Here is a 17271-nt window from a genome sequence, read left to right on the forward strand (position 1 = left end):
CCCGACTCAGTGGGGAGTTGGGCTTGCTCCTCCCCCCACTTGTGGGTTTTCTGTTGCTCTCAAATAAATGAATAAAATCTTAAAGAAAAAGAAAAACAGAGTCACAGCACAACTACAAAAACAGTGATGGCTCTGAACACCTATTAGCTGTTTCTCCAACATGATTTCTCCCTTCTGTCTTCCTCACAGCCCCCATGTCCATGTAGGAATCTCCCGTGTTTCTAGGGAGGCTGATTATACCTTGATCATGAAGGGGAGCATGTATGTTAGGCTAAGCTAATTTCATACATTATATCCCTCTTGGCTCCATGAAGTTAAAAAGCAGCCACGTGACCCAACCTGCACCAATGAGAGTGTTATTTCAGGATTGTCACGGAGAAGCCTGGGACAAAGACATATTCTTTCTCTTACTTGACTTGAGAAATTTGTGGTTCGGGAGCTGTAGGAAGTAGCTGTCATGCAACTATAATAAGGCTAGTTTCAGAATGAACTGATACTAAGAAAAACAAGGTAAGAGAGAAAATCAGGCTCTGGTGACATCACCTAGCTGCTGGATTACACTTTGCCTGGAGCCAAACCTACTCCACTTTCCAACTATGTACGTTCCCCTTTATATTTAAGTCAGTTTGATTTAGGTCTTTTCTGACTTAGAACCAAAAGTTTCCTTACTGATCAGTATGGTGGTTATTTTGGGCTGGTGGCGTTACAAATTTCATTTGATCTATTATCTAGCTGTATTTGCTCTATCATGTGTAGTTAGCATGGATTACTTTTGTAATGAAAAACTACCAAAAAAGTCTATTAAGATGCAATCATTAGCATCTACATTGCCTAGAAATTACTTATCGGAAAGTAGACATTCTTACTAGGGCTAAACCAAGACCCACTTACATGAACTAAGCTGATTCACCTGTTGGTGCACGTGGAAGTCTGGTGGGGCTGCTGATGACTTCTTGCATCACCGTCTTTGTTGCTATACCGCCGAGAGTTCACTGGTTTTGTGAGTTTGCTTTTTAAACAGTCTTTATATATTGGTACGCTCTCGCCTGACTGCTCTTCAGAGGACAGGGAAAGACCCGTCTCATGAAGCTGCACCTTTTGCCACTGCCAACTTTTCTGTGTTCTGAGGAGTGTAGGAACCCAGTGCTGTGCTATCAGCCCTCCCCACCTCTTTCCTGACTTACTAAAAAAAAGTATTTGAGGTCAGTTTTATGTTAATAGACATATAAAACTCAAGATGTAACAAATAAATTGCAAGAAAAAGTAAGATGGAAGGAGACTGATAGGAGATACTTAAGGATAGATACCATTCAGTCATTATAGGTGGACCTTATGTGAAAACTGATTCAAACAAATTTATTTTAAAAAGCTTAAGATTCATAAGAAATTTAAGCACTGGACATTTGAAACATGAGGGTGCCATTGTTGATTTTTTAGATATAATAATGGCATTGCTTTTATGATATTAAAGAAGAGTTTTTGTCTATTAGCAATACGTACTGAAATATTTACAGATGAAATAGTGTGGTATCAGAGATTTGCTCCGAAATAATACAGAAGAGAGGAAGTGTGAGGTTGCGGGGTATTGATGAAGCAAAATTGGTCATGAATTGATGATTCCTGAAGCTGAGTAATGGTACATAAGGGTTCGTTAATCTTTTTTTCTTTGATGAAAGTTTAAATAATAGTAAAAGTCTCTACTTAACTTTCCAGTGGTCATCAGTATTTGCAATTCAACAGTATTTTTTCCAGAAGTTTTTTATGTATAAATCACAGAGCAAAAGTAGGTAATGAAGGTTTGGTTTTGGTTTTATTTAATTAAACGGACTCATTACTTATGTTGGTCTGCAACTTTGTGTTTGGGTGGGAGCTTAATATGTCGGGGATATTTTGCCATTTAATCTTATATTGGAGCAGTTGATGATTTTTTTTTCTCTTAAAGCGAACAAAAGCCTTTGCTTCTGTACCAGTGCAGCCTCCCCACACTGGGGGGTAGTTTCAGCTTTTTGTGGGGAATACTGTCTGAAGCCTGGAGTTTCTGTGTGCTCCGACCAGAGCTTTAATTGTAACTCTCGGGCAGTTCTCACTCTTCTTCTTGTGAATCTTTCCTGGCATAGGCTACCCATGGGAGGCATCAGCCCTAACCTCCTCCACAGGGTTTTGCTGTCAGACAGCAACTATAAAATCTGCTGGAAATCCAGTGCTCTCTGTGTCCTACTGTTTGGAGGGCCAAATGTTGGTGAAAGCTTGGAAAGGCATTGTTATTCCTACTGCTTTTCTGTGATTTTTATATCATGTGAATTCTTTTTTAAAAAGGTTTTATTTATTTATTTGAGAGAGAGAGAGCAGGAGTAGATGGCGGCCGGGGGAGAAGCAGGCTCCCCATTGAGCAGGGAGCCTGACGCTGGGCTGAATCCCGGGAACATGAGATCATGATCTGAGCCAAAGGCAGACGCTTAACTGACTGAGCCACCCAGGGGCCCCTCATGTGAATTCTTAGTAGCTCGAGACAAAGCATTTGTATGAGAGAGGGGTTTGTTTTTTAAAAGAATGCAGTGGATGAATAGGGACCATCCTTGACTCCATGATCTAGTTTTCTGTTACTGTCATGCTGGGAAATTGACACAGTGTAATTCCAGGGCACCTTCAGCTTCTGCTGTTCTTCATTTCCCTTTTATTCCATGGGAGAGAGACCATCTAAACTGAGAATACCTCCTCTTTCTCCCTTACCCTTGAGGATCACAGTGAGTAGCATGCTTTTCGTGACATGTTTTCAAAATGCTTTAAAATACTGTTATCATTTCATTCTCTTATCAGATACTTTCAGAGTAACCACTCTGTGTCAGTCCTAGTAGCAGGACTCTGGGAGCGGGGAAGGTAAGCTAAATCAGTTTTCACATCATTGTTGTCTGGGTGGAAATACTGAAGGTGGGCATTGAGGTAGGAGAGATCTAGGATTAGAGCATTAAGTATTTGTTAAATGGGCATGTTTCGGGTATGTGCACAGTAATCATATGTACCGTTCACTGAGGTATGGGCAGTGTTAAGTGCCTTTCTAAAAGTTTTATATCAGCTACCTTATTCAGTAGTCACAGCAGACCTTTGTAGTATGTACTCTTGCTCCCCCACCTCCCTTTTTTATGATTTTATTTATTTATTTGAGAGAAAGAGAGCTAGCAGGAAGTGGGGCAGAGAGGGAGAGAAAGAATCCTCAAGCAGACTCTGTGCTGAGAACAGAGCCCAACGCAGGGCTCGATCCCAGGATCCTGTGATCATGACCTGAGCTGGAGTCAGACATTTAACCACCTGAGCCACCCAAGTGCCCCACTTGTTCCCCTTTTATAAGTAGAAAACCGAAGCACAGAGAGATTCAGTTTTTTGCTGGAAATCACACAGTAAAGAGTGGTACAATCTGCACTTAAATGCAGACAGTCCAACTCCAGACTCTGTGCTCATTATGGAATTAGTTGTGAGCGATCAGTTCGCTCACTGATACATTCTATTAGTGGCTTACATTTTTTTTTTAAAGGATGGTTGGTTATTGTTAACCAGCACTATCGGTGTCCCTGGAGCCTGCGAAACGCGTTGGACGGCTTTCAGTCACTCTGGTATTATGTTGCAGCTGGGGGGTCAGAACTAACTGTGGACTTAAAGAAAATTGTTCATATATTTACTGTGTTGGTCCTTTCAGGGAATGGAATTTTACCTGTAGTAGGTCTAGAGTCCTATCAGAATGAATCTTGTGTTGTTTGCAGTGAAAAAAAAAGTCCATTAATTCTGTGACTTTTAGTTACGTATCTTGAAGTTTGCTTTAATGTGTGAAAGCACGCCCCTCCACTGTGTCTAAGTGTGGATATATATGTGCACATGCCCACACACAGGCTTTGCTTACAGATGTGAAGATCTCAGTACGTGGCTAGCTTCTTGGTCTCTACAGCCTGTTCTCAGTGATCCCAAACCCTTTCAGTGGAGAATCGAATCCAAAACTATGAGCCAAGTGTTAACTACAAATGAGGCTGTGTAACCCTCAGTTCAAGCTCACAGTCCCAGGTGACCTCCTCCCCCCTGCATGTTGCCCTCTATGTGATGAGAGCTGTCATTCAATGGATGTTGACTTTGTGTCAGATTTAGTATTTAAGCTCTTGACCTGTATGATCTCATTGACGCCATAGGATAACCCCTGGCAGTCAGTATTATTACTCCCATCAGCCCCATGAGGAAGCCAAGCTATAGAGGGTTACTTGTCCACAGTCACATAGATGTTAGTGGGGACATAATCCCAGGTTTGCCTGCCTCCAAGGTTAGTGGATTTCCTGTGTGGGAACACTGAGGCAGCACAGAGACAGATGAAGGAAGATGTTCAGAGCAGGGTATGCTTGTTTGAGAGGATGTGTGTGTGTTGTTTAGTTTTAAAAGATAAACAGCAGTAGCTGCAGCTTCCTCTGCCCTGGTGAGGTAGAAACATAAGAGCTTGTACCCTGCTGTTCAATGTAAAGGTATGAAATAAATCACAATTTCTGTGCCTTAGTTTCCTCATCTGTAAGATGACGTTACCAGTATCTGTTTAACCTACACTATATAAACATCATATGCATAGAGGGTTACATAAGGTGATGGGAATAAAAGGATGATTAAGTACCGTACACACGTAAGGAATTACCAGCCAGGATATCCCAGCCCCTACCCACGATGAACTTTTAAAACTCATTTCTTGAGATGAAAATTGATGTTGCTGCAGATTTAGTTGAACAGATTCCTTAAAAGGATTTAGTTCTGGGGGCACCTGGCTGGCTCGGTGTTGCATGCATGGTAGAGCATGTGACTCTTGATCTCCGGGTCATGAGTTCAAGCTCCATGTTGGATGTAGAGCCTACCTTAAAAAAAAAAAAAAAAAGATTTGGTTCTGCTTTTTCCTTCATTTACTCATGTAACTAACTTTTTTAAAAAATTATTTTTATTAACATGTAATGTATTATTTGCCCCAGGGGCACAGGTCTGTGGATCATCAGTCTTACACAAATCACAGCACTCACCATAGCACATAGCCTCCCCAGTGTCCATCCCCCAGCTACCCTATCCCTACCCTGCCCCCTCCCCCCGCAACCCTCAGTTTGTTTTGTGAGATTAAGAGTCTCTTATGGTTTGTCTTCCTCCCAATCCCATCTTGTTTCATTTTTTCCTTCCTTATCCCCCAAACTCCCCACTCTGCCTCTCAAATTCCTCCTATCAGAGAGATCATATGATCATGCAACCAACTTTTATTGAGTACTTATTATATGCCAAGCATTGGTATTGGTGCTGGAGGTTTAACAGTGACTCAGACTTGCTCACAGGCTGTTCAAGACATTTTTCGGTTAGGATTGTCCGTCATCCAAGCACATGCTAACTGACCACGTGTGAAGTGAACAGGGTCAAATTCTGTCTGTGGCTGCCAAGACTAATGTGTGTGAAGAAATCTCTGGACAGATGGGACATCCAGACCCTGGTGTGACTTTGCATCTTTCCTGTGCAGGGATGAGGAAGGCTCACACTGAAGCAGGGGTGAAGCTGTTTCTCCAGAAACCCAAGGCGTGCACAGCGTGTGGCTCTCTGGGCTCGTGTTGTCATCTGCCCCAAATTAAGAGGTCCCTAGCCAGTTCTTTTAAACCAGAACTGCCCATGTAGTTTTTTAAACTCCCCAAAATGAAAAAAAAAAAAAAAGCATTTTCCTCTGAGCTCACCAATAAATAATAAACTTTAGTCTGTTTTGATGACATTTAGTATATGTGCTGCATAACCGAGCACCATTTTAGAGACATTTAAATTGTGTGTTCTGCAAAATTTCACCTTGCACTTTATTTATTTATTTATTTATTTTGATGTTTAAGTTGAACACACACCCGGTCCTATAAACATCTGGAAGAGGGACAAGTTTACTCAGTTCAATGAGTGTTGGCTAAGCATTTCTGAAGATAGGCATTGTGGAAAGATCAGAACACACACACTCAAGTCCGACAGAAATAATCAAAACAACAATAACACAACTTACAGATGTGTTAGATGCTACCCCTCCTTTTTGGGTGCTTTTGGGGCAAGTACTGATTGACAGTGCAGTGAAGGAAACCCTTGAGAGCATCTGTCTACTTCCCCAGGGAGGATGGGCAGATGAGAAGTCTGAGGCCTGGAAAAGTACCAGAGGCAAAGTCTGAGTGTTGGTTAGAGACCTTGTTTTAACAGCATTCTGTGTTTTCTGATGGCAAACGTGTGCCCCCTTCCCCTCCCGCTCCCCTGCTGCCCCGTACGTATACATGAATAAACACACACCAGTTTGGGAAGGCTACCAACTAGTACTCTAGTAACCAGTAAAATATGTAATTTGGGGTCGTGAGAGGGGACAGAATTTGCTGGGGAGAAGGAGGAGGAGAATGAATATCTGTTTCCCAAAGTTGGGATCTGAACTATTGTCTAAAACATCAGACAACGCAGACAAATCAAAGCAGAATCAGGGCAGCAGAGGTTAACTTGTGGGTGATTTATAGCTTAATGGAAACCAGAGCCTCATCATGCTTGGGCTGCACATTTTAAAGCAGTAGAATGAAGGCAAACTCAAATGCCAGTCCCAGAGCTTCCCCAACAGCAGCTGTCGCTGTGGGTGGACTTGGCTGTGCGTCTCAGGTCACGGGTGTGTTCTTGCATTTGTGTGTCACTGTCACTTAGCACATGGTGACAACTGCAGAGCATCCCAGACTCACCGCAGCGACCGTCTCTGCCTCGGGTCACTGGGAGAGTCAGAGCTTCGGAATCAACACGCAGACTTGCATCCGCTTTTCATTTTAATTGTGCTTGAAGCCTTGAACGTCTCCAGCTGCACACATGTTAGAAGGGAAGATCTTCAGAAATTAAGCGGTGGTGCTCTGAAGGAGGGCTCCATACAGGTTTCCTCTCCTGTGCAAAAGGTCTCCTAGGAAACCTTTCATAAGCCAAAGTGATGTAAAGCAAAGAAGCCATTGCCGTTGGTTTATATGGGAAACATTTTTTCGCATTCCTGGATCTCAAAAAGAACCCCTCTAAAGCTTTTCCGATACCTTAGAACCCATCTTGTTAATGGATATGCAAATCAGAATAAAGCACAGATGCTCACAGACACAGTTCAGAGCTGTGGAGCCTGATGCAGAGTGAGCCCCCAGGGAAGGAAGCTGGGGGGGCGCTGTTCTCACCGCTCAGGTGCATGCTACCTCTCCCCAACGCCTAGCAGCAAAACAAACACTATTTCCTGTTTTTGCCTTTTCTCTTAAAAGTGAAAAAAATCCTCTAGATTTCTGCTGGTTATCAAAAGCAGGTACGAGTGTAGGTCTTTTGTGAAAGCAAAGTGGTATAACATGAATTTTCAAAAAGCAGGGGATTCCTGTAATTCCAAATAGCCAGTAGGACAGGCCAGCGGCAGGAGAGGATTCAGGCCCCGTGAGGGAAGGAAATCACCAGCAGGACAGCTTTGGTGGGTGGCAGCTGGGAGCCTTTATGGCCCCAGGCTGCGCACAGAAAGGCAGGGGTTCTGGGGCACCTGGGTGGCTCAGAGGGTTAGAGCCTCTGCCTTCGGCTCAGGTTATGATCTCAGGGTCCTGAGATGGAGCCCCGCATTGGGCTCTCTGCTCAGCGGGGAGCCTACTTCCCTTTCTCTCTCTCTCTCTGCCTACCTCTTTGCTTACTTGAAAAAAAAAAAAAAAGAAAGGAAGGAAGAAAGGCAGGGCTTCTAAGGGCCCGGTCTCTGGAGCCTTCTGCTGCCAGGGAAAAGAATTCCTCTTCCCCCTCCTGCTGCTCCATCTTTGCTGATTACATTGGGTTCTTCCGGTGGTTTTTAAAGAGCTTTTGAGAAGCTGTAATGTGATCAGCTTCTGGGCTTATTCCAGACGATGAGGCTGCTCATCGCTTTGTCTCCAGGTTGCTTGCCTGGGACATGCATCTTCATCCTCCCCAGGCCAGGAGGTCTGAAGAAAGAAGGAGGGGAAAGTTCCAGATAGGTCAAGGCCTTGAGTATGTAATGGACACATATGCTAGTTGGCAAATCTAAAGGATATAAAGTAGATCTGTTTCTCAGTCCCATCCCCTCCCCAGAAACAACTGTTGCCTTTCTGTCTATTCCTGTAAAGAGATTCTATTCACATATAGAGGCACCCAGCTGGCTTAGTCAGTAGAGCTGTGACTCTGGATCGTGGGGTCGTGAGTTCAAGCCCCATGTTGGGAGTAGAGTTTACTTAAAAATGCATGTATATAAATGCTTATGCATACTGTATATATAGACTTATGTATATGTACATATATAGTACACATGTATTTAGTGAACTGTCCTCTTTACATGATGGTAGCGTACTATACATTTCATTCCCTTCCATACTGGTTTTCATTGATCTTAGGAATTGTTCCAGGATAGGACATGCACAGCTGCCACATTCTTTCTTAATAGCTACAGAATGTTTGTTCTATTGCTTAGCTGGATCATTATTAGTCTCTTGTTATTGGACATTTTGGCTATACAATCTTGCCATCCCAACAATACTTAACTGAGTATCCTAGAACATACATCTTTGGCACATGTGCTGATTTACCTATTGAATCGGTTTGCAGAAGTAAAATTACTAGGCCAAATGGTATATCCTTTTAGTATTTATAAAAATCGCCAAGTTGCCCTCCTAGCCACGATTTATTCCCATACAGCTTCCCTGAATGCATACCCCTGCCTGCTTTGCCCCGTCTCCATCCCCATCTAGGCTGCCTCAGAGCCCATCTGTTGTAGGGGAGGAGGTTTAGGGTTTGATATGAACCCAAGTGTTTTGAAAGGTCACCCATGGGTATTGGCAATTACAAATCACAGAAAAGTCTACGTCAAGCTGTCTTAAATAGAAAAAAAAAATTTAAGGTGAAAAAATTTATTGGCACGTATAACTCAAGTCTAGAGTCAAATTTGGACCAGGCATACGTGCCTCCAAGAGGGGCTGTGGTGTTGTCGTACAACTCCAGGGGGCGCACCCACATTGTGTTAGGAAACAGTGTGAGGCAGCCCCCTGGAATTGGTGGCTATGTACAGGGCACAGCTGAAGTCATGAGGAGGTGGTCTCTCTCCGCTTCTGAGCGCTGTGTTTGCTTGGAGTTTGCTTTGTTCTCAGGATGGCCTTTTCCTTTTTTTTTTTCTTTTTTTTAAAGATTTTTATTTATTTATTTGACAGAGATCACAAGTAGGCAGAGAGGCAGACGGGGGAGCAGGCTCCCTGCTGAGCAGAAAGCCTGATGTGGGGCTCGATCCCAGGACCCTGAGCCAAATGCAGAGGCTTAACCCACTGAGCCACCCAGGCGCCACAAGCAGTGGCCCTGGAAGCTCCGCATCTCTGTTTTTTCAGCAACTTTATGTAACCTGAGAACCAAGAGCGCCCCCTTCTCTGAAGATACAGCAGAAGTCCCACAGATGAGCCTCTCAGACCTGGTGTGGGTCAGCTGCTCATCCCACACAACTAATCACTTCTAGGAATATCTTTCGGTTTGCTTACCCATCATCCATTCCCTGTTCTTCTGGTCATAGCATCTCGACTGACTTTCTTCCCCCACTCTCAGCCCTCCAGCGGTGCGCACGCTCCTGTCAAAAGTTCAGAAATAACAGAAGCAAAACCAGTGAATCACCGAAGTGATAACTGGTAAAAGTTTGTTGTGCCCACACCAAAAAGACAGTTTGCAAACCGGGAGCACTGAAACCAAAGCATGGAGTGAGGCCCAGGGGGCTATTGTTATAAAGCAGCTTATATAGTGAGAAAGCAATGACTTTATTCTTCACAGTGATTGGTTATAATACTAGAGTTTTCTTTTCTTTTCTTTTTTTTTTAAATTTTATTTATTTGAGAGAGCACACAAGCATGAGTCAAGGGTAGAGGCAGAGGGAGAGGGAGAAGCAGGCTCCGCACAGAGCAGGGAGCCTGATGCAGGACTCAATGCCAGGACCCCCAAATCATGACCTGAGCCGAAGGCAGATGCTTCATCATCTGAGCCATCCAGGAGCCCCTATTTATTTATTTATTTATTAGAGAGAGCGGGTACCGTGCAAGGGCTGGAGGGAGAGCAGAGGGAGAGGGACAAGGAGACTCTGCTGAATGTGGAGCCTGATGTGGGGCTCCATCCCACGACCCTGAGATCATGACCTGAGCCGAAATCAAGAGTCAGATCAGATGCTCAACTGACTGAGTCACCCTTGTGCTCCAATATTTTCTTTTATTTTTATTTATTTGAGAGAGGGCTCAGGAGCAGGGGAGGGGCAGAGGCAGAGGGAAGGGGAGAAGCAGACTCCCCATTGAATGCAGATCCCAACTACAAGGGTGGGGGTGTGTGTGTGCTTAATCCCAGGAGGCTGAGATCCTGACCTGAGCCAAAGTCAGATGCTTAACTGACTGAGCCATCCAGGCATGTTCCAGGATTTTCTTAAATGAATTGAACAGCGGTTAGTTGTTATCAAGTCTGGGAAATAGTTTAAGTTTTGCTAATGATTTCCAGAAACAAGCCAGACATGTCTCAGGTCAAGTTAGCCTTACAAAATAAGTTAAATTAAGCTTCGTTTGAATGACTGAACAGGTCTTGTCTGCTCAGGGAATTTTCAGGGCTGGTCTCCATTTGCTGCTGGTTTTAAACACTACGCAGGCACCCATCCTGTGAATAGCCAACACAATTCTGATTTTCAGATTGAAAACCACCACTAACCATCTGCAGGCTAGCTGAGTGCTTCTCAGACTGAAGAAAGGGATGCAAATGTACATATAGCCCACCTGGGGATCCTGTGTTAAAGCAGTTTCTAACTCAGATCCTGAGGGGGGAGCCTGAAATTCTGCATTTTAGGTGATGCTGAAGCTACTGGTCCAGGCAGGGGGGAGGGGATATCCATGAGCAGTGATCAGTGCCCGTCAGTGACCTCTCCAGGTTCCTTGTATTCTAATGATTTTGAGATTTCATAGCATACACAGAAGAATGTGAAACCAACAAAATCCCCACAAGCAATCGATTTCAGTTTGTCTCCATTTCATGAAACAAAGAGAAGCCCCCTCTTTGATCGCATTTATCAAAAAAAAAAAAAAATGTATTGTTAAAACATTCATTCAGTTTGGAAGTACATTTCTATTGCTTGGCTTGGTGGAGTGGGGGGAGGAAGCCTTTGCTGAATTGTTCCTAAAGAATTGCACTTTTGACCAATATTGGCAGGAAAATAACTTTTCCCTCTGGGGACTACAAGCTCTCTGTTGTCTTAGAAAAAAAAAAAACCCTGCTGCTGCTTTCACCATCAAGCCAGTGACTTATTACTGCTTTGCCCAAGGAACCAATTTGCCCTGGCAGACACGAAGGCTTTATGTATTTAGTTATCCCATCATAGCTGGGTGGCCTGCTACCAAATTCTGAGGACAATATACTATTTTCTTGGAAATAACAAAAGCAATCTCTCTACTCTTTAGGTTTTCTTTTAAATGAATACTTTTTTCATCAGCTCTCAGAACCAGTATTTCAGTCCTGGGCTACCTTGAATAGCGCTAAATATTTTCTTTGCCCTAACTCAGGTCAGGTATTAAATAGACCCTCACTCCCACCCCTCTGCCCCGCTTCTGAATCAGAAAAATGATTTCTTTTGCAAAGCAATTTCATGCCTTGTTATCCCCAATATGTCCCTAAAATGGCATTACCAGAAAGTCCCTGTTCCTTTCAGAGATTGGAAGGGGAAGAGTGATTTCTAAAACAGGCTCAGCAGGGGTGCCTGGGTGGCTCAGTGGGTTAAGCCTCTGCCTTCGGCTCAGGTCATGGTCCCAGGTTCCCACATCGGGCTCTCTGCTCCACAGGAAGCCTGCTTCCCTCTCTGTGTCTCTATGTCTCTCTGCCTACTTGTGATCTCTGTCTGTCAAGTAAATAAATAAAATCTTAAAAAACATAAAAAATAAAAGGAGCTTAGCAAACCCATGACACTGCCCACTTGGTATCTCCATGCTTTGTGTAGCTTTGTGGTGGCATTTGCTTTTAACCATGCCTCCTGTTAAGGGAAGTTCTGGCCTCAAAACATTTGTGTCATTATGCAAATATGGGTTAATGAATCGATTGAACAAAATACACTGTGATTGAGAGTTCGGCTGCTTTCATCAGAAAATAACATACAGCTGGATTTTTCTTCTTCTTCTTTTTTTTTTTTTTTTTTTTGGTGCATCCTCACTCTCTTTCATTACACAGATAAGGCATTTACCAGAATGCTAGTCTAAAGAATTCTTCAGAATTCTCATCTTACCCTTTGTTATTGCTATAATGTTACGTAAAGCCAGTCCCATCTGTGAGCTTGGAAAACAACTTTAAGACTTTAAGTATTAAAAGGTAGCATCTCCTTTATAAATACTGATCCTCTATAAATAATGTGATGTCCACATTCGCCTTTTGAGATTAATATAATCCAACCCCTAAAGTGTAATTAACTTAAAATACCCAAGAAAGGGGGTGTTCAGTCTTGGTTCTCTGAATCTGTAACGGACTGACTGAGTGCCAGAGTTGCCCTTAGATGATGCCCCAACTGGCAAGTCATGCATTAGCACCTTCCACTTTGAAGGTGGGATAGAAGAGAGAAGGTCATTTATGACAGCAAGGGGTCATCTTTATTTGTTACCAAGGCAAATAGCAGGACAGGGAAGATTCTGGGCTTCGCTAACTGGCTGAGTGTCATTTTTCTAGCAACTCTTTATTGAACGCTTGCTGTGTTCTAAGTCCTGTGGGTAGGTTCTGGGTAAAGAGTGATGAGTTCTGACCTCATGGAGGTATCTAAAATGATCCATCTGATTTCTCTGGGCTTTACTTGAAAAACAAGGCTAGTTCTGAACCTCACAGATGATATGATATGATATTATATGATAAACACATTTATGAAAGTGTAAATTGTTAAACAACCATAGAGTTCTTTAGGTCAGCGTGGTTACAGAGCCTCAGCACTGTCCTTAACCTTGAAATTGTCTAGGTCAGCTATTGTGCTTATTTTCTCCTTTCATGAAATTTTCTCAAATGGCATGCCCTTTGCCCTTTATCTTTTTGTGACAGTTGCATTTTCCTCTCCAAAGATGATCTCATTTTCCTGATTCTTGATGACCACCAGTTTGTCTGTCTGTCTTTCTTTGTTTCAGATTTTATTCATTGACTTGAGAGAGAGGGGGAGAAAACACAAGCAGGGAGAAGAGGGAGAAGCAGGTTCCCTACGAGCAGGGAACCCAGCGTGGGGCTCAGGCCCAGGACCCTGGGATCATGACCTGAGCTGAAGGCAGACCCTTAACTGACTGAATCACCCAGGCGCCCCTGAGTGCCAGCTTCTTATCTGCTTTGCAAAACATTCTTTGAAAGGAGGGGCCTCCTAAGAAGTTTCATTGGCATTTGATATGAATTCAGAAAGAGAAAAATGACTATTCATAGCAGCTCAGGGAAAAAAAATTTCTCTATTATATATACAATTAAAAAAAGATACTTAAAATAACACCCCAGAATACAGTTATCATGAGACATCTCTGTCATTTCCTAGAGTTAGAAGTAGAGAACAATCTTGGAGTTGGGCGAGGAGCCAGCTTTGTCGTTTGTGGATAGGAATGATAGGGGTCCCGCTGTGCGGGAGGGAGCGGGCTGGGAGGGGCCTTCTCGGGATCATGCTGGGGCAGCTGAGCCTTGGAAGCATGAGGGGAAAGTTTCTGAGAAAGGCTTTCTTTGCAGTACATGTAAGGAGAGGATCTCACTCTTGTGTTTAAAGACCCCTGTTCTGTGACTGAGTCTCCCGGGGGACAGAATTTTGGTTCTTTGCAGAAATTTTATGTATCCTCTGTTAATTGAGGGAGTCTTTCTTCCAGTATCCAGTTCTGATGTCCAGGCTAATACGTGTTTCTCTGTCTCCCTCTGATCTGTGTCCCCCCACCTCGGCATCTTTCTCCCACCCCCGGCCCCTCCATCCCACATACGTGATTTATTCACTAAGTGTGAAGGCACAGCAAACCTCAAACCTGGGCCCCTAAAGAAACATTTTAGAGGGTCTGGTTTCACACTTTGTAAATTTTGCACTTAACAGAAGGGCTGCTTCTTTTCTCCATCCTGTGACCAAAAAAATGAGGCTGCTTGGTGGCTAGTAAGCACCATGGTATCATACAGGGTTAGCCAGAGTTTTCTGTAAAGGGCCAGATAATAATATATTTTAAGCTTCCTGGGCGACACAGTCTACTGAACTTGGCCATTGTGTCGTGAAAGCGGCTATAGGCAATCCATGAGCAAGGAGCATAATCACTGCTTGAAATTTGAATCTCAGGTTAGTTTTACGTGTCCTAAATATTACTCTTTTGATTTTTTTTTTTTTTTAACCATTTGAAAACAGAAAAACCATGCTCAGCTTGTGGGCCTTATAAGCACAGGCAGTAGGTTCGATCTAGCCCACAGACCGTGGTAGTTTGCCAGCCCCTGAGGCCGAGGAGGAAATGCCGAACTAGGAGTGAGAAGCCTTACATTCCAATTTCAGTTTTATGTTTTAAGCCCTGACAGTCATTTAATGACTGACCTCCATTTCCTCATTTGCAAAATGGGTATGGAAAGGGGTGGGGGAGTAACTTTAGAATGGAGAAGCCTGGCAAACGTTACCTCAGAAAGGTGATTAGGGTTACCATCGGTGGCAAGTCATGGTGGAAGCATGTACCCCTGATTCGTGATGACAGTGGCGCTTGACGTGGCTGTCCATTACCTCAGCCTGAACGTAAGAAAAATATCAGACAAACACACAGTGAGGGACAGTCTCCAAAATACCTGACCAGCATTCGTCAAAATTGTGCAGGTTATCCAAAACAAGGAAATTGTGGGGAAACACACACACACAGAATGTTAGGGGGATCTGGGTTGCCAGGGTACGGCAACCCTGCACAATCTTGCAATTTTGCTGTAAATAAAAAACTCTTCTGAGATGAAAAGCTGACATGTACGTATACCCTAGGAGAAATCGCCACACTTTGGTGGTTGATTAGGTGCAGAGAGCAGGGGAGAAAGAGAAATAAAGATCGTCTCCAAGTCTCCAGTCTGCGACCAGGGAAGATGGTCATGCTATTGGGCAGAAATAATAAACACAGGAGAAAAATCAGAAAAAGGAGAGAGAACTTGGAGGACCAGGGACACGACCTTGAATTTGAGATACTGTTTACCACTTGAAGTGACAACATATTTGGAAAGGGTTTTTGGATTTCAGAAGTTTTGTTTAAAAGGATCTTCAGCCTAGCTGTGTTTGACATTTAAGCCCCAATTTAAGAAAGAAAGATTAACTGGATTAAATAATAAAGAATAATAAAGTAGTTATTGGACTTGCTGTAAGAGGCCAGACTCCCGCTCAGAGATACATGTCTGCATGTGGATATATTCAACCTGTTGTCATTAACGTGTTGCTCAAGCCTGGAGTAGCTAGAAGCCTCTTTTATTTGCAAGAGGAATTAAAGTCATGCTGCCAAGTGGAACATTATTTATTTAAGTGACTTAGCAGCTGGGAGCAGCCCTTTTTCTGGAGCAAGAAGTGCTCATTGTGTTGACCCGCACTGGAGAGTATGTTTTGTTTACTTCAGACAAGAAGTTAAGAGCTTTGTTCCAATCATTCCTTTTTCTGTCTCGCCCTATTTATCTTTTACAGCCAGAGTTGTTTCAGAAGTGCATAGAGGCCTTTGGGGGCCTGTGATGTCTGCTGCACATTAACGATGTGTCTGGTAAAACCATGGCCCAGACCCTGTACCTGCCGTGGGCCCTCAGTAGGCAGCTCCCAACCGAAGAAATTCTGGTGGCAGAAAATGTAGGAGAAAAATAAGCCTCACAAATAAGCAAAGATATGTAATTAAAAATACATGCCAATGAGGGGTGTCTGGCTGGCTCAGTTGGTGGCGCTGGTGACTCCTGACCTTGAGGTTGTAAGTTCGAGCCCCACATCGGGTGTGGAGATGACTTAAAAAATAAAATTTAAAAAATTATATATGTGCCAATGAGATGATAAAGACAGTGAAGAAATGGGAGATTCCTGTGCTGGCAAGGGTATGGGGAAGAGCACTCTGGTGGAAATGTGAGTTGATGTGATCTTTCAGGAGAAAAGTTTGAAGTCTACATTCCAGACTTTCAAATATTTATATTCTTGGTTCCAGTATATTCCACTTCTAAGAGAGGCTGTCCTAAGGAAATCCTGGAACAGGCATGTAAAGATACCTGTGAATTATGATCATCCAAAATAGTGAAACACTGGATATAATATCTAACCGTAGAGTTAATAATTTTAACATTGTAGATACAGCTATTATAATATAAAGACTCGCATTATTAAGTTTCTGAAGAAACACATTTCAAAATGAATTTATAGTCCCTTTTACATAAAAATATATGTGTGCATTTGTGTTTCTCGAATAACACACTAACACTTAAATGCCTTTAGAATGTAGATGCAAATAAAAATATTTTAAAGTCTAAACCAAAATGTAGACTCTCCATGCCAAATTCTGAGTGGCATAAACTATCTTTATCTCGTAAGTTACTACTATTTGTAGAACCTAAAACATGTTCCCGTCATCACTCATACTCTCCTTCTAAATAATCCTGACTTTCTGAAATAAAAGTCACAGCTCCTCCTAAACTATCGAGTACAGGTTTTTATTCTCAGTGTGAAGATTCTAGTACTCTCTTAACCAACGAGAAGCCCATAAATACTTTTTAGTTTTATTTTATGCTACAATAGTGAAAATTCTCAAGACAGTGTTTGATGAGAAGCACTCTATAGGAGGAAACCGGGTGAAAAAAATGAGATTTCAGGAGAAAAAAAAAAAATCTCTTTCTTCACTTTGATTTTATTAATTTATGCCTTGCCTCTTTCCAAGTGTACTTAAAGTACCCAGATGTCCCAGTAGAATGTGTGCTGGGCATAAAAACGTGTAGACACACGTGAACAAACCAGCGGTTGGCAAGGTGGTGATGATTTATAACAAAACACCCAGTATCCCTGAACGAGAGACTGTGCCCTTAACACGTGAATGAAGTGATTCCCAATCACCTTCTTTCCCAGGCCAACAGAAAACCAGCGTGGCAGTGCCACTGAGATCAGTCAGGGCGTTGAAGAGCTTGAGAAAAAGAGCTGAGCAGGACAGGATTCCTACGTTCAGTGCAGCTTCATGTAACCATTCAGAGCCTGACAGAGTCAGAGGAGAGCGGAAGTGGGGTGCGGAGAGGGAGGAAGGTCCGCAGCTCCCCTGCTCTTTGCCAGGCACTAAG

General features: G+C 43.1%; 1 protein-coding gene and 1 long non-coding RNA gene across 2 annotated transcripts in view; one reads left to right on the forward strand and one right to left on the reverse strand.

The window, feature by feature from the left end:
* The window catches only part of TMCC3 (transmembrane and coiled-coil domain family 3), a 262928-nt gene that overhangs the window by 128628 nt on the left and 117029 nt on the right, over nt 1-17271 (forward strand). The window lies entirely within an intron of this gene.
* The window catches only part of LOC132020509 (uncharacterized), a 30655-nt gene continuing 20133 nt past the window's right edge, over nt 6750-17271 (reverse strand). Inside the window, exons 2-4 of the long non-coding RNA XR_009405002.1 lie at nt 14632-14737; nt 9519-9604; nt 6750-6844 (exon numbers count right to left, since the gene is read on the reverse strand). This is a non-coding gene — a long non-coding RNA (uncharacterized LOC132020509). The remainder of the gene's footprint in view (nt 6845-9518; nt 9605-14631; nt 14738-17271) is intronic.

Source organism: Mustela nigripes, chromosome 6 (assembly GCF_022355385.1).
Source record: "Mustela nigripes isolate SB6536 chromosome 6, MUSNIG.SB6536, whole genome shotgun sequence".
Taxonomy (NCBI): domain Eukaryota; kingdom Metazoa; phylum Chordata; class Mammalia; order Carnivora; family Mustelidae; genus Mustela; species Mustela nigripes.